This window comes from Aotus nancymaae, unplaced genomic scaffold (assembly GCF_030222135.1).
Source record: "Aotus nancymaae isolate 86718 unplaced genomic scaffold, 86718_ANA_hifiasm-v0.15.2.pri h1tg000117l, whole genome shotgun sequence".
Lineage (NCBI taxonomy): Eukaryota > Metazoa > Chordata > Mammalia > Primates > Aotidae > Aotus > Aotus nancymaae.
Genome location: NW_026988532.1, coordinates 1,022,721 through 1,050,261, shown reverse-complemented (window position 1 = coordinate 1,050,261; position 27,541 = coordinate 1,022,721). Strand labels below are relative to the sequence as shown.

The window sequence follows — 27,541 nt, the reverse complement described above, 5'->3', positions numbered from 1 at the left end:
AGTGCAGTGGCACAATATAGCTCACTGTAACATCAAACTCCTAGGCTCAAGTGATCCTCCTTCCTCTGCCTCCTGAGTAGCTTGGACTACAGGCACATATCACTACACTTGGCTAATTTTTGTATTTTTTTTGTAGAGATAGGAGTCTTCCTATGTTGCACAGGCTGGGCTTGAATCCCTGGCCTTAAGTGATCCTCCTGCATTGGCCTCCCAAAGTGTTGGGTTTACAAGTATTAGCCACTGAGCCCAGTCTGCATTCAATACTTCATCACTAAGTATAATGTTAGCTTTGCAGACACCACCACTGCTGGGAGCCCGGTACTACCAACCATGGTCAACTCCACTGTGTGCTTTGACATCGTCGTCAACAGCCAGCCCTTGGGTCTCATCTCCTTCAAGCTGTTTGCAGACAAGTTTCCAAAAACAGCAGAAAACATTCATGCTCTGAGCACTGTAGAGAAGAATTTGGTTATAAAGGCTCCTGCTTTCACAGAATTATTCCAGGGCTTACGTGTCAGGGTAGTGACTTCACACGCCATAATGGCACTGATGGCAGGTCCATCTACGGGGAGAAATTTGATGATGAGAATTTCTTTATTTTTGAGACTGAGTCTTGCTTTGTCACCAGGCTGGAGCACAGTGGCACAGTCTCGGCTCACTGCAACCTCCACCTCCCAGATTCAAGCGATTCTTCCCCCTCAGCCTCCCGAGTAGCTGGGACGACAGACGCATGCCAAACGCCTGGCTAATTTTTGTATTTTTAGTAGAGACGGGGTTTCACCATGTTGGCCAGGATGGTCTCGATCTCTTGACCTCATGGTCCACCCGCCTCGGCCTCCCAAAGTGCTGGGATTACAGGTGTGAGCCACTGTGCCCGGTCGATAATGAGAATTTCTTCCTGAAGCATACAGGTCCTGGCATCTTGTCTATGGCAAATGCTGGACCCAACACAAACCGTTCCCAGTTTTTCATCTGCACTGCTGAGACTGAGTGGTTGGATGGCAAGCATGTAGTCTTGGGCAAGGTGAAAGAAGGCATGAATATTGTGGAGGTCATGGAGTGTTCTGGGTCCAGGAATGGCCAGACCAGCAAGAAGAGCACCATGGCTGACCGTGGACAACTCTAATAAGGTTGACTCGTGTTTTATCTTCACCACCAGACCAATCCTCAGGCGAGCACCATTCTACCCCATATGCTTCAGTGTCCTGGAATCTTTGTACTCTCACTACAGTTCCCTTTGAGTTCTCTTTTTTCCTTATTCCCTTTCTATGCCCACCTGGATTGCAGAGTTCAATTTATGATTATGAAATAAAAACTAAATAACAAAAAGTGCATAATGTTATCTGTAAGTTTTTCATAGATGCCCTTTATGAAATTAAAGAGTTTCATTTCTATTCTATTCTTCCTTTAGCAGAAATTTCTAATCATGAGTGGATGTTTTATTTTGTCAAATGCTTTTTCTGCACATATTGATTATAACTATCATAGTTTTCTCCTTTTTTCTTTTATACATGAGTGACATCGATTGGTTTGAAGAAGACCCTGAACTAAGCTTGCATTCCTAAGATAAACTCCACTTGGTAATTACGTATTATCCATTTTAGGCATGGCTCAATTTGATGTACTAATATTTTGTTCAGAGTTTTTGCATCTGTGTTCATGAGGAATACTCATCTGTAATTTTTTATTTGTTTTATTATCTGTTTTTAAAATATCTTTGACAGGTTTTGATGTCAATATAATTCTGGCCTCATGAAAGAAATCTGGGGCAGTTCCCTTCTCCCATCTTTTTTAAGAAGTTTGCAGGCTGGATGTGGTAGCTCATGTCTTTAATCCCAGCGCTTTGGGAATCTGAGGCAGGAGGATCACTTGAGCTTGAGACCAGCCTGGTCAACATAGACAAATTTTTTTCTGTCCCTACAAAAAATTTGAAAATTAGCCAGACATGGTGCAATGCACCTGTAGTCCCAGTTACTCAGGAGGCTGAGGTGGAAGGATTCCTTGAGCCCAGGAGTTTGAGGCTGCAGTGAGCTATGATTGTGCCACTGCACTGCAGCCTGGGCAACAAAGCAATACCCTGTCTCAAAAGAAAGATAAAAAGTTTGTGTTAGATTTGTATTATTTCAGCTGAGTATGCTGGCTCACACCTATAATACCAGCACTTTTGGAGGCCGAGGTGGGAGGATCACAGCTCAGGAGTTTGACACCAGCCTGAGTAACATAGTGAGACCCTGTCTATACAAAATAATTTTTAAGGCTAGACATGGTGGCTCACACCTGTAATCCCAGCACTTTAGGAGGCTGAGGCAGGCCATCACTTGAGGCCAGGAGTTCAAGACCAGCCTGGCCAACATGGCAAAACCCCATCTCTAGAAATACAAAAATTTGTGAGGCATGGTGGGGCACGTATGTAATCACAACTACTCGGGAGAGGCATGAGAATCACTTGAACCTCATAGGCAGATGTTGCAGTGAGCTGGGATCGAACCCCTGCATTCCAGCCTGGGCGACAGAGTAAGACTCTGTCTCAATAATAATAATAATTTTTTTAAAGTTAGCCCAGTGTGGTAGCACATGTCTATAGTACTCGGTACTTGGGAGACTGAGGCAGCCTCCCAAGTACATGATTATATACATATAATTATTTCAACCTTAAATATTTGATACAATTCATTATTGAAACTCTCTGGGCCTATGAGATCAGCTACTTCTGGATGATGTGGTATGAGAGAAAAAAATAAAGATTCATGGGCTCATTCCTGTGTCTCCTTCTTTGAAGTGGGTTTCCTGCTCAAATGCTGTGTTTGTGGGAGTGCGGGCCTAGATACAGAATCAGTAACTCTGTAAGCCCCCTGGAGAGTGGTACGGACTGAGATTTTGCACTCCCAGAACCAGTATCTATCGCTGTGTGAATGCAATTCTGGCCATTCCAGAATTTAATAGTTGATTTGGTGGCAAATCAACTACTTGGATGGAAGGGGCCCAGAGTAGTTGACTTGCCACCAAGTCACTGGCTGTCCTCCTTGAGGAACAGTGCCATATTGCCGTATTAGGGGTAAAGCACATTGGTCTATGCCACTGAAAGTTTGACTATTCAAAAGAGGCAATAGCTATATTGAACCCGGTAAGAAGTCCATGCTGCTGATCTATACGTAGCTTCCACCTCTGCCACTATGGCACTTCTTGTGCTGGTTACAAGACGGTCAATGACAAACACCAGCTAACATCAACTGGCCAAATAATTTTAAATAATTGGTTGTTCAGTGCCTCTTTGCTGGTGGATGTTTGCAAGTGAGGGTTAATGTGTGATACAAAAATCTTTACACTTTATGCCCGCTTTCATATTTCCTCTGCCTCCGTATATCTACCTGAGACTTCAGTCTTCTGGTCCTTTTCCTTCCAGCATCCTTAACTGATAGCTAGGCCACTTTCCACTTATTCAGGATTTTTCATATATTTTTGCTTCAGGCCACTTCTTTGACACAAAGTAGATGACTTGGTATACTTACAACAGTTCTGCCCATTGGGAATTTTTCTCTCTCCACTTTCAAGGCAAACTCAGATTGCACTTATAATACAGTCACTGTTTATATTGAGCTTGCACACACATACGGACACCCGTCATTGACAAACCAAGCTCATGCTTTTTCCTCCTCCATCAGCTGGTTGTATGAGACCCTTTATGTGGCCATAGGTGTGAGCTGGGAAATGAACACTTGTGCAACTATGGAGAATGAGGTACTGTATACTCATGCCCTCTGATCATACTTGGGTTTGACCTCAGAAAATCCATTATGATGAACTGCAGCTGGACCTGCTATAATTTGTGATTTGGTAAGTCCCACCTCTGACATTTCCAGCAAATTCAGTGTCAGTCATTTGGCCCAAATGACAGAACTGCTCGCACCACAGCGTTGCTTTAGTGTACAGCTTTTTCCTGCCCTGTGCCCCACTCAAAGCTAGTGGTATTTCTAGGTGTATAATGTGTTATCTTATATACCTATAACTGAAAGATGCCTACCACACACTGAGTTCGCTTCTTTCTCATAAGGGATGCAAGATGTGTCTTTTAATTTGGAGGGGTTCCCCAGACCACTAGATCCATAAAAACTTCATGAAAGTGAGAGGTCAATAAATCTTCATAGTGTTTATCTTGCATGTGCGTTAATGAAGTCTTCCAGAGTACAATCCAGTCCGCATAATGTTGTTGATGGAATTAATCAGCATGACTTGTAGTGAAATTTCAAGATGATGCAAATATGTTCAGATTATATTATGATAAAAGGAAGAGGGTCAACAAAGCCCTGGGTCAGGGCTGCAATTGAATATTACGTCATATGAATGCAAACTATCTCTGAACTTCTTTCTAACTGGAATAGAAAAGGATCCATTTCCCAAATCAACAAGCACACACTATGTACCCAAAATCTCATTAACCTATTTTATCTTATTTATCTAGCAATAAAACCACATCCAGCACAGTAGCTACAATCAGGGCTATTACTTGTTTGAGCTGTGGTTCTGCAGTTATTCTCCAGAATCACCCAGTTTCTGCAGGAGCCAGACTGGTGCTGCTAAATAAGGATATGAGAGTGAGTAGTGACCACCACCCCTACGTTTTTAGATCTTTAACAGTAGCATCAATTTCTGCTATTCCTCTACTCCAGGATGCAATTTTTCTCTACTTGTTCCCTTAGCTGGGGGAAGGGATGTATGGACAGTTTCCAGAGGTTTCCACTTGGCCTCCTCCACTATGATATGGTGTTCCCCACAGGTCAATGATACAAAGTGCAGTTCTTCTGACTGCCAGTATGTCAGTTCTCACTTGGAGATTTAAGAAATGATCACTGGAGGCTGTGGACCCACTGTAGCTGGAATTTATGCACCCATTCATTTGTCACCTGGCCTCGTAAATCTCCAGTCTCATGGGGGCAGAGGAGGGTCATGATGACACTAGGTCTCTGGAGATGAATTAAATTAGACTATGTATCCCTTCTTTGGGGCGGGGACTTCTGAATTAAGATGACCCTTCAGTGCTATCTCAAGTTGAGGTGCGAGAGTGGAGCCTTGGTGCCCCTACTGGATCAGTCATTGGGTGTCAGCTGCCCTGAAGAGGCCTTATCTCTGAGTATGTTTGCCCAGGATTTCCAGCACCACAGCAATTAGTTCCTTATTCCTAAAGTGACATTTAGGTGGTTCATCACAGTAGCTACTACAAGAATGTCCTTAGAAACAATGTCTGTAAGAGAGTGAAAGAAGCATGATTGGGCAGAGGGAGAAGTCCAACTGTGATGCAGTTGTAACAGAGACCTCAGCCAATCCAGGGAGCCTGGAACTGGCATCATCCTTCAGAGTTGTCCTGAACTCAAGGCTTTGTACTCTTGCTTGAACCAGCATTGAATGCAAGCTGCTCGTCCAAAAGGGATACATAACAGGTTGCCATGGCTTATGCCTATAATCCCAGCAGATCGGGAGGCCAAAGTGAACAGATCACTTGAGGCCAGGAGTTCGAGACCAGCATAGCCAACGTGGTAAAACCCCATCTCTACTAAAAATACAAAAATAAACTGGGCGTGGTGCCACACATCTGTAGTCCCAGCTACCCGAAAGGCTGAGGCACAAGAATCATGCGAACCCTGGAGGCAGAGGTTGCACTGAGCTGAGCTGAGATGGTGCCAATGCACTCCAGCCTTGGTGACAGAGTGAGACCCTGTCTCAAAAAACAGAAAAAAAATAGAAATAGAGAAAGAAAAAGGGATATAATCTTAAACCGAGGACAAGGCTCAAAGAGGAAATCCTTGTGAGCTGCCAACAGCCAATACTCTCAACAGTCGGGAAAATGAATGCCTTAGTCTTAAAGGGAGTCTCTGGGCGGTGTACCACAATCTCCATAATAGGAATCAGCTGCATATAGATGCTAATTTGGGCCATGAATATGGATGAGATCACTAGGGAGAAAATGTGGAGAGTAAAGAGAAGAGGATCCAGAACCTAGCCCTAAATCAAACAAGTAGAAGCCAGTTAGAGGAGGAGAGCTGGCAAAAAAAGATGGAGAAAGAGCAGTCGGCGTCACTGAAGTCAGAAAAGATAGAATTATCTACCACGTGGGATAATACTGAGAGGCTGACAAAAGACAAAAAACACGTCCATTGTTTTGTCAACATGAAGTCAATTGATAACTTTGAGCAAAAATCATTTTAGCACATGCAATACACAAAAGCCAGACTACAGTGTGCTGAAGGAAGAGATGGAGTTCAGGCAGTGAAGACAGCATACGTAGTCATAAAACTTCTTTAGTTTTACTGTACAAGGGAACATAAAAATGGGGGGAGGTGGTAGCTGAAGGGAAATAAGGGCTTATGGAGGATTCTAGGTCTTTTTGTTTATTTACTCTTGCTTCTTAATTTGGTATCTATTAGAGTATGTTTGTAGTTGGGGAAAGAGATGAATGATGGTGGAGAAAAAGTAAGAGAAGAAACAGGGACAATATTTGGTAGATAAAGCAGATGAGTCCCAGGACAGAATTGGAGAGGATAGACTTTGGTAAGCACAAAACTATAAGAAAAGAAGATGGGGAAAGATGCAGGCAGGATTGTTGATTTGTTGGTGGAGAATGAAGAAGGTCCCACCTGATGCCTTTTATTTTCTCAATGAAATATAATAGCCTTGGGCAGGTCTCTGTTTTCATGCATTGCAGATCTGTTTCCATCCTAAGCTATGAAGGCCCAAAGCTCTGGTTCTCATCATTACACAGGAAGACAGAAACAAGGTGTGGCTTTGCAGAGCTGACAGCCACTTGGCACATGTCACTTTGGTTTTTTGCCTTCTTTCTTTTTACTTCCATTTAGAGACATCGGTGCCAGCTTTCAGACTGGTAAACAGAGGGTGGGGCTGAAGGTCAAAAGGTGATGAGATCGCAATCTGAACTTACTGGCGTGATCAGCTGTGCTTCCTCATTCTAATCAGGAAATCCTGGAGTGACCAATCCAGCAAGAGCACATCTGGAGAGAGGGGGAAGGGGGCATGGTGAGGAAGGAAGGGCTCATCTCTCTTTTCTAGGCTAAGAATGAATCCTCATTTCTTTCATTCATATCTTTGCATATGTTCCTATAAATATGTGCATATTCAATCTCGGTCGTATTTTTTTTTTTTTTGCCCTTTAAGTCTCTGTTGTTTTTATGATCTCCTTCCCCACTAGAAGAGATTTCACGGAATTTATAAATAAGATCTGTTGATATACAGATAGAGGAAAGAAAGTCAATATTCTGTCTTATGTTATAAAGCATACAGATATTAGTGGTAAAACAAAGAAAATAAAGCAAGATATATTTCTTTTTTATTTTCTGTTTGTTTCTTGAGACAGGGTCTTGCTCTGTCACCCAGGCTGGAGTACAGTGGTGTGAACATGGCTCACTGCTGCCTAGACTTCCTGTGCTCAAGAAAGCTTCCTGCCTCAGCCTCCTATATATATCTATATCTATAGCTATAACTATATATATACTTTTTTTTTGAGACAGGATCTTACTGTATTGCCCAGGCTGGTCTTGAACCCCTGGCCTCAAGTGATCCTCTTGCATTGGCCTCTTAAATTGCTGGGATTATAGGCATGAGCCACCATGCGCAGGCACAAGATACATTTCTTGACATGAAAAAATATTCCCAATATATTGCTTAGCAATAAAAGTAGATTTTTTTTAACTGAATAAGGCTGGGTATGGTGGTTCATGCCTGTAATCCCAGCACTTTAGGAGGCTGAGGCAGGAGGATAGCTTGAGGTCAGGAGTTTGTGACCAGCCTGGGTAATATAGCAAGATCTCTTCTCTACAAAAAATTTAAAAATTATCCAGGCTTGGTGGCATGCACCTGTAGCCCCTGCTACTCAGGAGACTGAGGCAGGAAGCTCACTTGAGCCGAGAAGTTCAAGGTTGCTATGAGCTGTGATTGCACCACCACACTCCAGCCTAGTCAACAGAGCGAGACCCTGTCTCTAAAGAAAAAAGGAGTTGTACATCTGTATACATATATACACTTTTAAATGGCTAACATTTCTTAAGTGATTATTATACACCAGTTATAATGTTAGGTCTGGATATTGAAAATGAGGGTTACATTTTTTAGATTTTAGCAGTAGTTATTAACTTTTCTATATGCATCGCTTACGTAAATAAAAGTTAAATTTAGAGTCAATATCAGGTTGCTGGTAGACTTTGCCATTTACATGCAGATTCCATGGTTTCTCCTCCTCATTTGCAGCCTATAATTGTATCTAACACGAGCTTTGGGAGTTCTTTGCTCTAGCCTGACTGAAGCTTTTCTCTGCTTTTTAATACTCGCCAGGCTTTGGTGCTAAGTTTGGAATGCCCTGCAGAAGCTGAGAATATCCTGAACTCCGTAATTGGCTAACAACAAATTTCATGTGTTAAGCAACAGTAGCTTAATCTAATTCCTATTCTCTTCTAAAAGAAGCTCCCTGACTTCAGAAAGCATATGCATGGCTTCCCATTACTTCAGGGTTTGTGGCTTTGACCTTAGAAGTCTCTTAACTGTTTGAATGCCAGAAGCAGTTCCACCCTGTGACTGCTTGCTGCAATCTGTCAGAAAGAAGGCAATAAATGCCTCCTCCACACTCTTAATTGTCTCATTTTCCACTCTACAACCGCTCCGTGTACAAGAAATAAAACTTCGCCTTTTCTCCCTTACGAAGTCTGAACCGAAGAGAGATTTTAAAAGTGTGCTCAGAGGAACCACGTGTGTTTTCGCAACATGTCTATCTTATTCCAATCAGGGAAAGTTACCCTGACAACCAAATAACTGGGTTTTTTTTAACCCTACTCTTTGCCTTCTATAAACTTAGTTTCTTCTTAGGGAGTTAGTCTGCCTCCTAAACTCTGAAAGCCACGTGATTCGTTTTTAAGCCTGCTGACAATGACAGGCATGTTGTTGAAATTGTTGGAAATCTTTGTCCTGGTTTCCCTCTCTTGAAGTTGAAAATGATCTGAATGTTGGCATCCCACAGTTCCTATTAAACCTCCCTGTTTCCTTTGGAGATCACAGCTGAAGGAAGGGAGCTGCCCACACATCCCCAAAGGTGATATTTTAAAGAGAGTAATCCATGCAGACAAAATGGGACAGAAACCCACTATTGTCATGTTTCCTGATTCATCAGGGAGATTTTCTGACCACCCTATTGGCTGAGCATTTGGATATTGTGCTATTTCAACATAGTTTCCTAGGGAGTATTTTCCTGAACAACTAATTATGCTTGTTTTACTTAACAGGAAAAGAATGCTCTTTTTATAATTCTAAACTTTTCTTTTTGAAAGCTACTTAAACCCTTTGAATAAGACCCTAATTTGAATTAAAAAGAAAAAAAAAGTAAAAGTACAAGATGACTCAATCAGAAACTAAATTGTTGTCTTTTATTTCCCAGCTTTTTTATCTGCTTGGCATCCCTGTTCCTGATTACTGATTTTCCCTGAAGTTATTTGGATGCAATTACCTCCACCAGCTAATTGGTTTTCCTCGATTTCAATCCAAGGCTTATTATTGATTAAGGGCAGGGCTGGGCCTGGGGAATGGGAGGCACAATGGTTAAAGCCAGGCCTTGATCACAACTAGAAAAATGACTCAGAATGCATGCCCTTTTCCAAGTGGGTTGGTGACCACTTCTTTGTCTACAAAGGTCGGCATATTCACTGCATTCTTTTTCCTTTTCTCTCTCTCGCTTTCTTTTTTTTTTTTTTTTTCTAGGCAACTGTGGTGGGGGCAAATGGCATTTCTTCCAAAGAGTATAAAGCAGAATACTTGGGGAAAGGACCAGAAGCCGATCTGCCTGGACATCTCACGTTTCTGCTTGGTGAATCTTGAGAGTCAATAGTCTCAGCCACATCTGAGATACACGCACCACTGCCTGTCACCTCACGCTGATATGGTTGCTTTAAACGCTTAAGGATCACCTGCACATTTGTTCTTCATGGGACCCATGAGTCGAACGACATGTACACAAATAAAAACTCATAGATACAAGAGGCTATGTGAGTCAAGGATATCCCTATGTTTATACAAATACTTTCTTAAAATTTAACAGTTAATAAATATGCCATATAGAAATTGGTTATTATTAATACCTTATGCCCATCAATAACTGCAGTATTATACATGGATCAAAATGGATTAGCAAGGATCATTTCTTCAAAATACCTCTGATATCACCAGTGAAAAGTTTCCTGAAAGTCACAGCAGCCCCAGGGCAAAAAAAAAAAAAAAAAAAATCTATTTCAAAATGACAGACACGCTAGGAACTAATATTGTTCTCTTTTAAGATAAAAGGATCTATCCCCTTCCTCTGAAACAGAAACCTGTGAAATCTTTCTTTATTATGAGATAGGAAGCTCTAAAAGAATCCTCTTCATTCTCCCTTAAAGACAAACCAATCAAGGAAATCAGAAGGAAGAAGGAGAGGTCAGTATGAGAGGAAAGAGATTAAATATGCTTTAGTTTAGTTTATGCAATCCTTTGAAGACGCTCCTTCTTTTATTTCTTTCTCCTCTCTAATTCTTAAAATGCCAGCCCCATGACCACTCTGAATCATCATTTTAATCTGATAGAAAGTTCACTTTGATTCCAGAGGATGCTAAGGAGTACTTTGTATCAAATAACTAAACATTCTTTAGGGAGAATTCATCTCCCTAACATTCTCGAAGACACCCCCCACCATTCACACACATGAAAACACATGTGCGTGTGCATGCCCACACACTCAATCACTCACATTTTTTTTTTTTCTGTAGTGAGTGCTTAATCAGGTTTTTTCCTTGATCCAGCCAATATCTTTTAGCAAAACCTCAGAAAATAAAAAACCCCAGCAGGGCTCTGTACACCACCTCCAAATGCCACAATGGCAAATTGTGACTGGTGAATGAATTGTGCCTCTTTGCACAAAAGTTGAAAGCAAACTTCAAAGGACCCTAGTTGTGATGGTCAGGCTTTTAGAGATTAGGATTCCAGCACTTTTTATTTTCAGTAACCTAATGGAGCAGATCACTATGAGCAAGAATGCACCAAACAAAGCCAGAGGGAGGTAAAAAATATGAATAAGAAAAAGGAAAAATAAGGATAGATGGGAAAAGAGGTTTTAAAATGGAAAATTAAATATTATGTTTTAAATTAATAATAACCTAACCAGAATAGGGGAAAATGATTTAGCCTGCAAGAACAAAACAGAGACTAGGCATAGGTCATGCCTGTAATCGGAGTGCTTTGGGAGGCTGATGCAGGAGGATCACTGAAGCCAGGAGTCTGAGACCAGTCTAGCCAACATGGTAAGACTCCGTCTCTCAAAAGACATTTCTAAAACTCTCAAGAATGGAGGAGGAAGTGGTTAAATTAGCCTAGAAAAAAAAGAAAAGAAGCTGGAACCGAAATCATATGGAGACCTTCACTGCTAGCAATTTTAAGTGGCTAAAATCTGTATTTTTTTTTTTCATTTCCTGGCTTGTCAAGTTCTCTCTACCAACACCAAGATCAAAATAAGTAGTCATCAGACCATTAGTCAGCACTTCTAGTAGAATTGCATCAAGCATTAATCATCTCTGAAACGGAGTTCCCCATTCTTCCCTTCAAAGTGATAGTTTTTAGACCAGTCATCATAAGTTTTGAGTTTCATGTTCAGAGTTGTTATAAGATAATTCAATTTACATAAAATCTTTACTCAAAAGTTTACATTTTTGTTCAGAACCATGTTCTTTAGTGGAATGTCTTTAGGGCCAATGAAACCTGGGTTCGAGTCCCTGTTCTGCCAATGACGAGCTCTATATCCTTGAACACAGATTTTGAAAACTTCACTGAGCCTCGGTTTCTTGCTACATGCAATGGTGATTCTAAGGATTAAATGAAAGAGACAATATTAAAGGACCTTTCTCATCACTAGTAGATAACAGGTGTTCAATAAATTACAGCAATGATTATCATAATAGTAAAGAATCAATATTCACACACATAAAAGGACAAAAGAGAAAGTCCTGGAAAAAGAGCTAAAGCAACAGAGGACTGTAAATGTACATATACGAACAAAGAGGAGGTGACGATGTGTGTTTTTGTGTGTACGCACATGCTTATATGTGTGTTCAGTGAGGGAGCAAAGTGCAAGTGCAGGAGCAGAAAGAAGGAAAGAGAGAGATCTGACAGCAAAGCTGCAGAAGACGATAAGGAAAAATAAGAGGAAGGGAGACCCTTTTAGAGAAAGCAAAAGGCACATTGGGATGAAGAGGAAAGATCTGACTTAAAGGTCTGCTGCCACTGTCAATTCCAAATCAACAGTCAGAAAGACAAGTCCCAGGGCCACCAACATCTGGGTGCAACCCAGTCACTGGATAGTCAGAGAACCATAAAGCCAATAAATGTAAATTTATTTACAGCCATGCTGTAAATGTACACATAAAGTGCATTTAAAATGTTAAAATATTAAAGATTTCTCCTTGGGTAGAAATCTTTGCATTAATCTGCCCTAGCCAATGATTTGCCCAGTTGGAAGGTCTACATTTATTATGGAAGAACAAGAGAAAGAGTAACATTCTGTTTCTGTCTTTCAGAAAGTAGATTTATAGAAGCCTCTTAAAAAAGGATTTGCTGAACTCCCTTGTGAGACCCTAGTATTTTAACAACCAAGCATGGGGACTTCAGATCACAGTGTTCTACTACAATGTGGTTTAAAAACAAAAATAAAAAGAAGGTAACCTGCTTGTCATTAAGATTTAGCTAGATAGAGTCAGGAAGAAGACAGAATAGAAAGAAAGAGGCCGGGTGCGGTGGCTCACGCCTGTAATCCCAACACTTTGGGAGGCCGAGGTGGGCGGATCACAAGGTCAAGAGATCGAGACCATCCTGGCCAACATGGTGAAACCCCATCTCTACTAAAAATACAAAAATTAGCTGGGCGTTTGGCACGCGCCTGTGGTCCCAGCTACTCGGGAGGCTGAGGTGGAAGAATCGCTTGAACCCAGGAGGTGGAGGTTGCAGTGAGCCGAGATTGCACCATTGCAGTCCAGCCTGGCAACAGAGCAAGACTCCGTTTCAAAAATAAAAAAAAAGAAAGAAAGAAAGAGAGAGAGAGAGAAAGAAAGACTTGTCCTTTTTTAGTGTGGAGAACTGTGGAAAGCAGAGAGAGAAAGAAGTGAAATGGTGAAGGTTGCCCTAATCTCCCCTCCTCCAACTCTTCTGAGTTTGGCCTAGGTAGGGAAAGGGGAACTAGGAAAGCAAGGTTAACTCCAAAGGCAGAGTGAGGGCCAGTATTTAAAAGACTCCTCATAAACTTGAAAGAGGAGGATCTGTGGTTGGCATGCTCCCATACAAACCTAGGGACCAAGCCCACCCCTAGGTAGGTCAGACATGGTCAGACAGAGCGCAGTAGAGAGGACCCAGAAAGAGCAAGCCTCTCTGCTTATCAGAGGCAGACAAAGCCAGGGCTGGATGAAAGGCCAACCAGACTTCAAAGAGTTCTCTAGCACCAGGGGAAACTGAAATGAGGGCAGGTCACCCAGAGCACACAACAGGACTTTAGCCAGTGAGACCAACCACAGGTCACACCCACTCAAGCAATCACCCCAGGGCAAGCAGCATCAAATGGGAAACAGATAAGTGGCTGGAGGACGGCCAGGGCAAGCAGGGAACTGTGGCTGAGAACACCACCTCCTCCTCACCACCATGAGGTTGCATAGACCTCATCCCTTCCCCAGGACTCTGGGCAAGCAGAGGAGGAAGAGCCTGAGAGCCTCAGCAATTTTTTTTTTGAGAAAGTCTCACTTTGTCACCCAGGTTGGAGTGCAGTGGTGCAATCTCAGTTCACTGCAGGCTTGACCTCCTGGGTTCAAGCAATCCTCCTGCCTCAGTCCCCCCAAGTATCTGGGACTACAAGTGCACTCCACCACTCCCAGCTAATTTTTGTATTTTTTGTAGAGATGAGGTTTCACCATGTTGCCCAGGCTCGTCTCCAATTCCTGGGCTCAGGCAATCTGCCCACCTTGTCCCAGAGTGCTGGGATTTCAGGCATGAGCCACCATGCCTGGCCTACCCTCCACTTTTTTTTTTTGTATTGTTTGGTTTTAGCCTCAGCATTTTCATCCAAAGGAAGCAGAACGGCATTCAAATGGATTAAATTACTGACTGGGATTTCATTTTAAACCAGTCATTTAGTTAACGTTATTTCTCCTTCTAACTAGAACGTAAATGGCTCCGGAGGGAAGACAGAATAGGATAGACTAAATAAAGTTCATTCTTCTGCACATCCAAGTTGTAATGTAGGTTAAATTTTGCAATTCCATCATACATTTTTTTTTGGTCTCATGCAAAAAGGGAATCTGAGCACAAAACATAGTTGTCAACTAGCAGAATTTCCAAAGGAATGAATTCTGTGAAAAAGCTGGAATATTCATCTAATGAGGTCTGGCTTTAATAGTGAGGGTCAGTGAAAAGTAGGAAAAAGAAGAGAGGGACCTAGCCATGGCAAAGGTTTTGTCTATTTTGTTCACTGCCGTATTGGCAGTATATGGAGCATAGCAGATGCTCCATAAATCATGTTAAATGAATGAGTAAATGAACGTTTGTTGACTATCAACTATCTTGGACCAGACATTAAAAAATATAATCCTATTTAAATCTCATAACAGTCTTTGAAGTTAGTATTATTATCACTATTTTATGAAGAAATGAGCTGCATTTCAGCTAGGTTGAATAACTTCTCCAGGGCACATACCTAGTATGTGGTAGCAACACAGTTCATACATAGGCCAAACTGACTACTCTGACTTATATTATTTCCTGTTATGCGAGGAAAAATCTTCATATACTAGACATTCCATTAATATTTCTGCCATCTGCTTTATATTAAAGAAAAAGCCTGATGTTCGCTGGGTGGCCAGAGTCCCACTGCAAAAATGATTCTTCCTGGCTGGGCACTGAGGCTCACACCTGTAATCCCAGCACTTTGGGAGGCAGGCAGGCATGAGCTCAAAATTTCAAAACCAGCATAGACAACATGGCAAGACCACATCTCCAATGAAAAAATAAAATAAATACAAAAACTAGCTGGGTATGGTGTGCCCACTAAGCCCCAGCTACCTGGGAGACAGAAATGGGAAGATCGCTTGAGCCCAGGAAGCGGAGTTGCAGTGAGCAGAGATCATGCCACTGCACTCCAGCCTGGGCGAGAGAGCCAGACCCTGTCTCAAAAACCGCAACAACAACAACAGAAAAAAAACCCATGATTCTTCCTGTTGCATCACACCACCAAGGTAGCACTGATATAATAGCATTTGTTTTATCTATGTTGAAATGCTAATATTTTTCTGGATAGAAAGAAATCACAGGAATGTAGAAAGAACTGTGTAGGAGACCACAATGCAATCCCAGAAAAAGGAAAAGAAATTTTTAAAAGGGAAATCATAACCCTAATCAGTCCTTTAGCTGAAATAAGCATTTTGAACATCAAAAGAGCCCTTGAGCTTTGTGTAATCAAAATAAACAACAAAACGGGCCAAATTGCACAAAGTAAGTTCTTCCTTGGGTTTCCAGTGACGTTACTGACCACACAAAACTGCACCATCCACCGAAATGATAGCCTGTGATTTTATCCTCTGGTGAGTTGTGTTTGGTCAAACGCCACCATTTTCATTAACATTTGCCATGCCCTTCTGCTTTGATCTGCCACTTTCCCTAAATTCAACAGAGATGCACACTACTGCAGAAGCAAAATCGTTGTAATTTCAAAGATTTGCATTGAATTTATCTCAGTTCTAAAAATTAGCAAGGGCCAATAGCCTAAGGGTCTAAAGACGATCTGGCTGGATCTGGGAGAAATAAAGCTGGAGGCATAACAATGGAAATACAACCAGCAACACAAACCTTTCACTTTTGAACACTACGATTTCAAAATTGACAAGGACAAGAGAAATGACTAGGAGTCGAGAGCGAGTCACTCATCTCTGAAATGAGACAGTTGAGCAGGTTAATCTCTAAGGTTCCTTCCAACTCAGTGAGTCTATGATCATAAGTCTGGATAAGCCTGAGGAAGTTTTCCAGGCTTCCCTGTGTAATGGAAAGGCAAAGCCTGCTTTACTGGTGACTCGTTATGTGGAGAAGTTGTTTAACCTCTCATTAGCCTGAGACACTGCATCCTCTGGGCACCAATGGTATTGTGTACAGCTAATTGAAAAGTGGGAAAGTCAGACTTGCCAATATATTTTATAAGCTTTCATTTATATATATATATATATATGTATATATATATATATTTTGAGATGGGTTGGGGAGCTTCTCACTATGTCGCCCAAGCTTTTTTTTTTTTTTTTTTGAAATGGTCTTGCTCTGTTGCTCAGGCTAGAGTGCAGTGGCTCAATCATAGCTCACTGAAGCTTAAAACGTCTGGGCTCAAGTGAATCTTCCCACTTCAGCCTCCTGAGTAGCTGAGACTACCATGCCTGGCTAATTTTTTCAAACTTCTGGCCTCAAGCAATCCTCCCATCTCAGCCTCCAGAGCAACCGGGATTACAAGCACATGCCACTGCACCCACCTTAAACTTTTAATTTTTGAAGAAAATTTAGAATGGGAAGATGCAGACGGAACCAGCATTTGGAACGGGTCTGGTATGCAGCATATGATGTGCCTATCTGAATTTCCCATTATGCTACTACAGTGTACAAGATGTCACCTTTTAGAGAGGTTGAGATGCCACTGTTTCTATGCCCATCACTACCATACAATGGAAATCAGGAGCTGGAGACGTTTCAAGCAGATATGAGGTAGCCTCACATGATCAGATATGCCAACTAAGACGTCTCTCCATAGTCCTAAAACCTGAGCTAGCCTGTTCCCCAGCTCCACCCATGCTTGTCACACCCCAGGTCACCAGACGGAAACTGTTCCAGTGTGGAATTGACTTAGCACTGCAGTGAACCTTCAGGTGAATAACTCAACTCTGACAGCTCAGTTGTTTTCATTTATATTAGATGCCAAAGAGGAGTCCTGAGGTCAGGTGTGGACACTATTGTGTCATATTTTGCCTGTATAAGAATTGTTTTTAATTGAATTAGCATCATTTAAAAATTGGGAGATTATACATCAAAGCCCATATGTTCAGCACGCTTTGGAACGCTGACAACACTGGGCCAACATCTCAGCTAGCAACAAAGAGCTGGAGTGGGATAAAGACTTCTCTACTGAATGGACGTCATTCTCAAGCTCATCAGTCTCTCCCCAGGCCACGTCACTCCAGTAACTTCTCTGCCTGGTTCCTGGAGACATTTGAGGGCAATCACTGATTCAGAATATCTGAATATCTAAGCAGACAAGAAAAACTACATCTGAGAATACGAGGAAAGCTTCTCAAGGCTCCTCAACTGCTTAGATGATGCCTCAAGATTTAAGTGGCTACCCTTATCTAGTCTTGAAGCTGAGATCTATCCTGGAGACTCCTGAAAACCAAATGATGGAACTACACTGGCTAGCTCAGTGCTGTGGCAAACAGGCTGAAGATCATTTCAACACTCTAACAAAGGAATTGGGGCCAGGCCGGAAGTCCTGTTTTAATATTACAATTGCTTGTCAACTGCTCTGCCATGCATGGTATATAAAATGCCATTTTATGAGATATGCTAATGAACCAACAAATATATGGAGACATTTCAATAATACAAAGAACTATTTCAGTCTATTTAAAGCTGAATTCAAATAGTGCTTCACTAAAATCAATGCTTTCTAGATCCTAATTCTCTTCAGTAAAAATACACCGTTTCATGGAAAGCACTATAATCAAGGATCCTGATCTTAGCAAAGCCAACGGATAGATCCTTATTTTCCCAAAGCCCATAACTTGGCTCATTTCAGTGAAATTGCTTTCATTTCTATTGCTGTTTCCTGTATATGGTGGTTGTCAGCCTGAATGCCAGTCCCTGAATCAGGTCCTACTTGTGGGAAAGAGCTCCATATACTTAGACTTTTATATTAGTTCATCCCATTAAGGGGCTTATGCTTTGTTATCCTTTTCTGAACCTTGGCAGGGCCTCTTCATTCTCTTACAAGTTAAGTGAAAAGCAAAACTCTGCACTGAGCTGTTAATGATTCCTAATGAGAGCCATGAAATGTGAATGGTGTTTGTCCTAAGGGATTGTTCAAGTAGGCAGCCACAAATCCCAAGGACACCTTGCCAGTTCAAAACTACGGGAAACAAAGTTGCACCCTCAATTTGTGCTCCTCCTTAAACTTACCAAAAAGAAATTTGGGAAGAGGAAATGATGCTGCCAACTTCAATAGCTCTAGCCAGGATGTCACAGCCTCTCATATGAGAGTGAATGCTATGAATTTCCTCCAAATTAAATAAAAGTTCATGGAGCGACATGTAAAGAACGGGGATAGTTTATAACAGAGAGAAACTATAGTAATCCCTGCTTCTTTGTATGGAATACAAAATCCTCTTTTTCCTTTAGATAGATTTAAATGAAAGTAAGAGTACTTTTTTTAAATTTTTTCGTAAATGTTTATTTGCTTTCCTTTACATGTATTTTTTTTTAATACTTTATGTTCTGAGATACATGTGCAGAACGTACAGGTTTATTGGTTTATTACATAGGTATATACATGCCATGGTGGTTTACTGCATCCATCAACCTGTCATCTGTATTAGGTATTTCTCCTAATGCTATCCCTCCGTTAGCTCCACACTCCCCAACAGGTCCCTTTTAACAATGAGAAAATGTTCCAGTTACTATGCACCAAATAGAAATTTCTTGCCAGTTCCCAGTGCATTCTTGATAATGAAATACAAAGACTAATGTGAAATTACTGTGGTAAAACAAGCATTTAATTCTCTATCAGTCAAAATTCAGTAAACCACCAGTAACATCAGCTGTCAGGGCCACAACTCAACCATGACAACTGTGGTAGTCTGAAAACTGCCCTCACCAGGGAAGAAATCACACCATTTGATGACAGCATGACTTTACAATAAAATCATCCCTTGTGTGCTTTTATATCTTCAATGTCTATTTAAGCCCTCCAAATTCCCGGCAGGTTTTTCTATCCATTAGGCAAAAATTATGTAAAGGAATTGGGTTTTAGAGGAGACTCTGATCACTAGAGAATCAGAAAATCATTGATTGCTTTCTAAAAGCCACCTATCTGAAGATCGTGTTGTATTTTATTTATTTTTACTTCCATCTCCCTTTCCTCTTAAATGTTGTATTTCAAAACACAAAGAAAAATAACTGTCCATTCTTTAAGTTAAAAATAGTTTAGATTCAAGTGTGTGAAAGGTAAAAAAGAAAAGGTAAAAAATAAAATTAAAAAATGCATTACATTTTCAAGCAATCTTGAACATTGCATTGAATTGATATGTTTATTCTACACTTTTAGTTTAGGGCAGAACTAGTTCGTTAATTGGTTACTTTTTGGAGAAGACAAACAAAAGACTGATTTTTGTTTTCTCTAGTGAGAAATCTGATGTGCATTTAGGTATCCTAAGTGTTCAGAACAGCTAAATTCCAGTAGCTAACTACTGATACCAGTAGTTCGTTGCTCTGAACTCATAGATGTTAACACACAAACTTTAAATACATATTCTAGTGCCTTGGTTAGCATTTAACCTAGACTTTGTCAGAATGCCCAACACTGGCCTTTTTATAAACCTAAGAGAAAACCCAGATGAGTGTAGAAAGATGCCGAATGATTCTAGGAATGAAACATTTCTTCATCTTTGAAGACCACATAAACCTGGACACAGCTTTTGTCCCTACAGTACCCCTTAGGAGAGGACAATGCAATCCAGATATTCATTATGCTGGTATCAAGTTCAGCAACAACACTGGCTTGCATCAAATTTCTTAGAAAATGAACTGAGAGTAGAGGCCAGGCATGGTGGCTCATGCCTATAATCCTAGCACTTGGGGGGCCTAGATAGGAGGATTGCTTGAGCTCAGGAGTTCGAGACCAGCCTTGACAAAATAGTGAGACCCTGTCTCTACCAAAAATAAATAAATAAAAATAATAAAAAAAAGAACTGAGAGCAGACTCCATTTGATACAAATCTCCTACAGATGTTTAAATTACTATAATGCATTTCAATTTTTGCTAATTAGTCAAAATTTTTGCTAATTTTTTGAAAAAACAACATAAAACACTAAATGAACGTAGTTTTTTAACAGAAAAATTAATACAGTGGATATATAAGATAATGTATATATTATATATATTATGATGTATATGATGTATATTATATGGGTCTTTTTACTTCTTTACAATTAGAAGGTCCAAGGCTGGGCACAGGGGTTCATGCCTGTAATCCCAGCATTTTAGGTGACAAGGCAGGAGGATCGCTTGAAGCCAGTAGTTCAAGACCAGCCTGGACAACAAAGTAGACTCCCCTCCTCCCAACCATCTCTACTGAAAAAAAAAAAAAGGTAGCCAACATGGCATGCACCTTGCAGTCCCAGCTACTCAGGAGGCTGAGGCTGGAGGATCACTTAGTTTGAGGCTGCAGTGAGCTAGCATCATGACACTACTCCAGACTAGCTGACAGAGCAAGACCCTGTCTCTTTAATAAATACGTAAAAGAAAGTTCTTGTGGTCGTGTCTTCTAAATTTCTTATGATTCTGCAACCCCTACTAGGTTCCTATTGTAGTATAAATATATGGCTAGAAAAGTGTTGACATAAAATATTCAGTTCATTGAGGCAAAGTATTTTACAGATTGAATAATCTAGGTAATTCTTTGGTACCCGAATTCACTTTGCACGTGTGAATGTGAATATGAAAAATCTGTGTTTTTCTCAAAGCTGCCCTAACCAGCATCGAGACAAGGAAGAGAACCCTAGAACTATTTCTGCAGGTGGCCACACTGAGCTAACTGAAGCGGAACAGCATGTGAGAGCTAACCACTATTTCTGGTACCACAGAAGACCTGCAGAAGTTTGGTGAGAGAAGGCTCTTCAGGCAGACGATAGATAATGTCTTTACAAGTGATTTAGCACAAGTCTTCTCTTATTATAGAACATAACTTTACTGGTGACCTGAATTTGTTTTTCTCTGAAGTGCCTAGACAGGAACAACAGAAATTCTGAAATTAGAAAAAAAAAATACTCTCTTCTGTACAAAACAATGAAGCTACTCATCCTCCCACCAACAGACATTATGCTTTGAGGGGTAGACCTGGTAATGGTGAGGAGGTATCTGAGCTGTTGGCATTCTCAAGAGACTTCCTCAGAGAAATGGCACACAAATGTGAACAGGTTAGTTTGGATTCAGTAGAGCTGGTGTATAAGACAGGTGCAGAGTTCCTGGGCTGCTCAAGGAGTTAGCCCCAGCTCCCTGGCCTCAAGCAATCATTGAACATGCAGTGCACACAAAAGACCTACCTAGGCCCCTCTGTCTGTCCTCCAGATGACTTGCAATGGCTCACTAGTAGATGAGTCTGCTTGTAACAATATTGATAGTTAAGGGCATGTGTCATATTTCCTCTTGAGTTGTGAATTTTTCTCTCCTTTCTTTTTCTTCCAAGTTGAATAAAGACACCACCTACGACTTATTCAAATGGTCACTTCATTTGCACATTATAAACCAAGCAGCTCCACCTAAGACAGTTCACAGTAGGGATCTAGGAAGAAAAACACAAATTAAGGAGAGAGAGAAACTAAAGATGATGTTGAATGCTTTTATTTCACAAAGTTGCTTCATTATCACATGGGGCCTAGAAGCTGAAAAATAGAATACAAATACTGATATTTGTAACAACAACCAATAACATAAGGAACCTCCATTCAGAATATGAGTTTATTCTTCATTATTTAATTTTAAGTAATTTAGAGATAGGAATTAAATAAAAGTCAATGGTGAAAAGCTGCCAATATTAATTGTATTTGTTAAATGCAATTATTTTACACCACTAAAGAACTCAATATATTAGAGGAAGTGTACAACAATGAACAAACTCATGGGAAAGAAAGAACTGTTTCTTGACTGGGTGCTGTGGTGCACATCTGTAATCCCAGGACTTTGGGAGGCCAAGGAAGGTGGATCACTTGAGCCCAGGAGTTTGAGACCAGCCTGGTCAACATGGTGAAACCCCATCTCTACTAAAAACAGAAAAATTAGTGTGGCATGGTGGCACACGCCCATAATCCCAGCTACTCAGGAGGCTGAGGCAGGAGAATCGCTTGAACCTGGGAGGCAGAGGTTGAGGTGAGCCAAGATTGCATCACTGCACTTCAGCCTGGGCGACAGAGTGAGATTCTGTCTCAAAAAAAAGGGGAAAAAAAAAGAAAGAAAGAACTGTTTCTTGCCATATCAAGGTCCCTGGACCCCAAAGGGAGGGAGCCGCAGGAGTGCCAGAGCTGAAGGAGGGACTCCTGCAAGCTCTAGGAAGGCAGGGCCCTTGTTTATATTTGCCCCTAGATCCACAGCACACAGCACAGGGCAAGCATTCTTGTCGAGTGGATGAGTGGGTAAGTGTGTGGACCTATCAAGAGGAATGGGAGTAGGAAGCATGACCCACACCAGTAATTTATTCCAAGGTTTTTCTTTCTGCCCGGGTATCAGCAAAGCACCAGAAAAGTGGAGTAATAATAGTAGCAGAGCTCTAGGGAAATGGATAAACAGCTTCCTACCTCTCCCTGCTCCTCGTTAGCTCGGGTAGCAATGCCCCTTCTTTCCTGTTTCTATTTCTGCTTTGTATTTGATCAGCCTGTCCAAGGACCAGTGCAGCACCTGAGGCATTTCTTCTCTGTCTAGTTATTCCCATAACTGGCAGGAAGAAAGAACCCTTAGACAGGGGAGTGCAGTCAACAGTGTACCTGGCTGCAAGCTTGTAAAACTCACAGGATGGGTACCCATGGACATAGAGGTGGAAATGGGCTGGTCATGATGGCTAACGCCTGTAATTCTAGCACACTGGGTAGCTGAGCTGGAAGGATTGCTTGAGGCAAGGAGTTTGAGAACGGTCTAGGCAATAAAGTGAGACCCTGTCTCTCCAAAAATAAATAATTAGCCAGGTGTGGTGGCATGCACCTATAGTCTCAGCTACTCCGGAAGCCGAGGTGGGAGAATCGCTTTAGCCCAGAAGTTCCAGATTGCAGTGAGCTATGATCATACTACTGCCCTCCAGCCTGGGCAACAGAGTGAGACCCTCAAAAATAAATACGGGAACCATAGGCACTGGTGACTACTAGAAGGGTGAGAGAGGGAGGGGGACAATGGCTGATAAACTATTTGTTGGGCAGCATGCTCACTACCTCAGTGACGGGATCATTCATACCCCAAACCTCAACATGACAGCAATATGCCCACGTAACAAACCTACACGTGTACCCCCTGAATCTAATATAAAAGCTGAAATTATTAAAAAATAAAATAATAAAACCCACAGGAACATAAGCCTGTTTTCCATATCCTTTGTGTCTCTGCCTTTTTCTTCTAACAATGCTGTGCTTACACCCAGGGTGAATGTTATTATCTGACTGAATGCCTTTTGTAGGTTTGGTCAGGTGGCCATGGTAAGAAATGGGCACACTCCAATTTGTGTGTCTCCAATACTAACATGTTGACATATCCTTACAACGTATACAAGGTCCATGCTTCATGAGGTTATTTACAACCCATCATATATTCCTAAAACTGAAATCTGAATGTCAGTAAACTTTTATTGCGACAGTTTCATTACATCTCTAGACTCAAGACACAGAAATTCTTCAGGGATTATAAATACCAATACTAAGCCAAATTCTCATCCTATGGAAGCAAAGAGTATCATCAGGACACCATTATTTAGCATTCTAAAGTTTTAGTTCTGAGTCATGGGATAATACTTAAAAAGCGTATTTCCCTTTTATGAAACGCTTTGGGACCTTTTCCACATTCTTTTTTTTTTTTCTTTTCTTTTCTTTTCTTTCTTTTTTTTTTTTTTTGAAACAGAGTCTCACTCTGGAGTGAGTGCACTGGGGTGCAGTGGCCTGATCTTGGCTCACTGCAACCTCTACTTCTCGGACTCAAATGATTCTCCAGACTCAGCCTTCCAAGTAGCTGGGACTACAGGTGTGAGCCATCATACCCAGTGATTTTTTTTTTTTTTTGTATTTTTTTGTAGAAAAAGGGTGTTGCCATGTTGCCCAGGCTGATCTTGAACTCCCGACCTCAAAGTTATCCTCCTGCCCCAGCCTCCCAAAGTGCTGGGACTACAGGTGTGAGCCACTGTGCCTGGCTGCCACTTTCTATTGAACGTCATGGAACCTTCCCACAATTTCACAGAGAAAGTCTCATAAAGCCCTTATACTCAGAAGTGAAAGTCTAACATAATGATATTTTTAAATTTCATTGGTCGTAAGAATATGATTACATAAGTTTAGACAAATATACACATCTGAGTGACCAATGTTCTAAAAATTAAGATATTGAGCTTTGCTAACAACCTAGAAATTTCCCTCATGTTCCTTTCCAGTTTATCTTCTTACCTTAGGCAACCACTGTTGAGATTTCTACCTCTGTATATTAGTTTTGCCTATTCTGGGAATTTTACATAAACAGAATCGTGCTGTACGTTCTCTTTTGTGGTTGCATAAGGGGTTTAAGAGTCATAAAAATGGTTGCAAGATTAGTAGTAGGTCCTTTTTCATTGCTGAATAATATTCCATTGTATTAATTTACCACAGTGTATGTATACATTACTAATATGGAAGCTTCTGGTTGGATATATGAAGATACTTCATATTTCCATATATCAAGGTTGGATATAGATAAAATGTAGCAATTCCTGTTGACTGAGGTCCGCAGTCCACACTTGGCTCTTGCCAAGTCCATGACTATGTAGTCTATGACTATAACCAGAGCTAAGTCTAATTTTTAATCCTTTAGTCCTCAAAGGGATTACAAAGAGAGCACAGGAAAAACAGACCGTGCTTGAGAGTCTGAATCCAAGAAGAAAGTGCAGGGGACAAGAGAGAGGATGTATTAGGAGAGATATCTTCAACGTGAACCCAAACTACTCTGGGTCTTGGCTCCTTTCAAAGATGGTGAAAGACTGAAATAAACGCAGGTCTCCCCGTCACTGTGCTCTTCCTCCTCTCTCTCCTAGCTTTTTACACCACAGGTTTAAAATCCGTTTTCTTTATAGACAATCCACGTAAGGCCTTTAGGTATTTAAGTAAACGTTTCTTGTTTGAATGCTCTGAAAGACAACTCTAGTTCCAATTAGTATGGCAGTGAAGGCAATAGTGTTTATTAAAAAGTATTTTGACTCCCTTTTCTTGGACCACGGGAAGTACATATCAAAAAAGCAGGAAGGAAGGTTGGAGAAAATGTTGCAGTTTATTACAATTTCTCTTCATCATACATTTACTGTGTGCACAGGGAAATAATACTCTTGATAATCTCCACAAAAGTTTCTTTTAGTTATTTGTGATCCCTCCCTCAAGGTATTTATAACCTATTTAGAGAAGACATAGACGAATCTGTGGGATGATCACCTGAGCCCAGGAATTAGAGACCAGCGTGGGCAACATACTGAGATCCTGTCTCTATAAAATAAAAAAACAAAAAACAAGAAGTTAGCCAGGCCTGGTGACACATGCCTGTGGTCCCAGCTACTTGGAAGGCTTGAGGCAGGAAGATCACTTGAGCCCAAGAATTCGAGGCTGCAGTGAGCTATGATTCACTGCACTCTAGCCTGGGCAAGAGGGCAAGACCTCATTTCTAAAAAATAAAATGAAACTTTTTAAAACAATTTTTTCTTCTTCTAAGGAGATATAAAAGCAGAATAATAATTTGTCTTACATAACATTTTGATTTGAATATTCTGTAAAATTGTAATCACATTGAATGTTGTTGGGGATGAAGTATTGTATGATGTTATTTCATAATTTTCCTATTTTGAGTCCATTGTACTTTTTACAAGAATATGTCAAGTATTGTCCAGGCTGTTTTATATCTCTTGAAAAAAACTAGAATTTTTAAATCAAAGCCTTATAGGTGTATATTTTAGTATAAACATATAGTTTATATGTTTATAAATACTGTTTATAAACATATAAACTATATGTAAACTTACATATATGTAAGTTACATATACATAAACTTACATATATGTAAGTTTATATGTTTACAATACTAAGATTGTTTTCTCATTCTCACTTCTCAGAATATACTGAATTAAAACTAGATATTCATGCTGGGAAACAACCAAGGATTACTTCATCTTAAGTCTTTGCTTCTTGGTCAGATCTGGGGTTCTACCACACATGTGCCCAGGAAAACCACAGTCCATGACTACCCAGCTTTCTTGGAATGAAATGCCCAGTCTGGAGTTTCCAGCAAGAAAGCACATCTAATCACTGGATAATGTGCTCATGGGGGGAAAATGTCACCAAAGAGCTCCCCATTTCCCGAGGCCAGCCACCCTAGCCCATCTTTCCCCATGTCATGAATCACCGCTGTGCTTATGAAGATAAGTCCGAGAATATGAACATTTTATCTTCCACAGAAACACAAAATGGACATACTTTTCCATTATGCTTGACTCTGTAACGAAAGCTCTAGGAAATGAATGTAACATGAAATCATTCCTTCCGCCTTAGCAGACAGATGGAGAGAGACTTTCCAGTTCGTTTCCAGCCTTTTGTCTTTGGAGCGTTTTTGGCATTTCCTTCAGGAAACTGGAGGTTGTGACCTAAGGTTTCCTTAGTGAACACATTTCTGTTTCCCACAGTTAACCTTACCCAGAAATGACAGCAACTCTATTAGGTGAGGTTTATCTTCATGTCCCAACTGTGTCCTGTGCATACTCAATGACACTTGAAAGCACAAATTCTGAAAGTAGCAATAGGATTAGAGCGCCAAACACACGAAAATACTTTAATCTCCCCAAGGATGACAATAATCTCAAACAAGAGTTAACTATTACAGTAAGTCTATGATGCTTGCAAAGTGCCTTCCTTTCACTTTGTAATTGGAAAAATTAATGACTGAGAATGTTAATGCTTTCAGATACTATGAATTGAAGGTTTTCAGATGAAAGTGTGATACCACTCAGCCCACATTTTACAGCCAGCTATTTCACTGATACTGTATACTTCATATGGTTCAGAAGATAGGCTGGGAGAAGCCAAGACAGTGTCCTTAAAAAAAAGTGATTTAATATCCATATCCATATCCCCACTTCCCTAGCACACTGGTGAAAGCCAAGAATATATGCTTTTTTGATTGGTTTCAATCATGATTTAGTCTCATAATTTAGATTTACAACCACATTTTTGTGTGTAATTTCTTTAAACACACATATTTGATGACAGAAATATTGTACTTAATTTATTTGGCTTAAATACTATTTAAAACTCAAACAATTCTACTTACTAGTCCATGTGGTATTCAGAAAGATGGTGGTTTTTATCTCACTCTTTACTACTCTTCAGTGTTAACTTATTGAAGTTTCTCTTCCTGAAAAAGATAGAGTGGTTTCTAAACAAACCACATTTTTTTCGCACCCTAGTTAAGGTAATAATCCTTTAAAGAATA

General features: G+C 40.7%; 1 pseudogene; it reads left to right on the top strand.

Moving 5' to 3' along the window:
- The first annotated feature begins 330 nt into the window (after positions 1–330).
- LOC105726881 (peptidyl-prolyl cis-trans isomerase A-like) lies at positions 331–1,126 on the top strand (annotated as a pseudogene).
- The last annotated feature ends 26,415 nt before the right edge of the window (positions 1,127–27,541 follow it).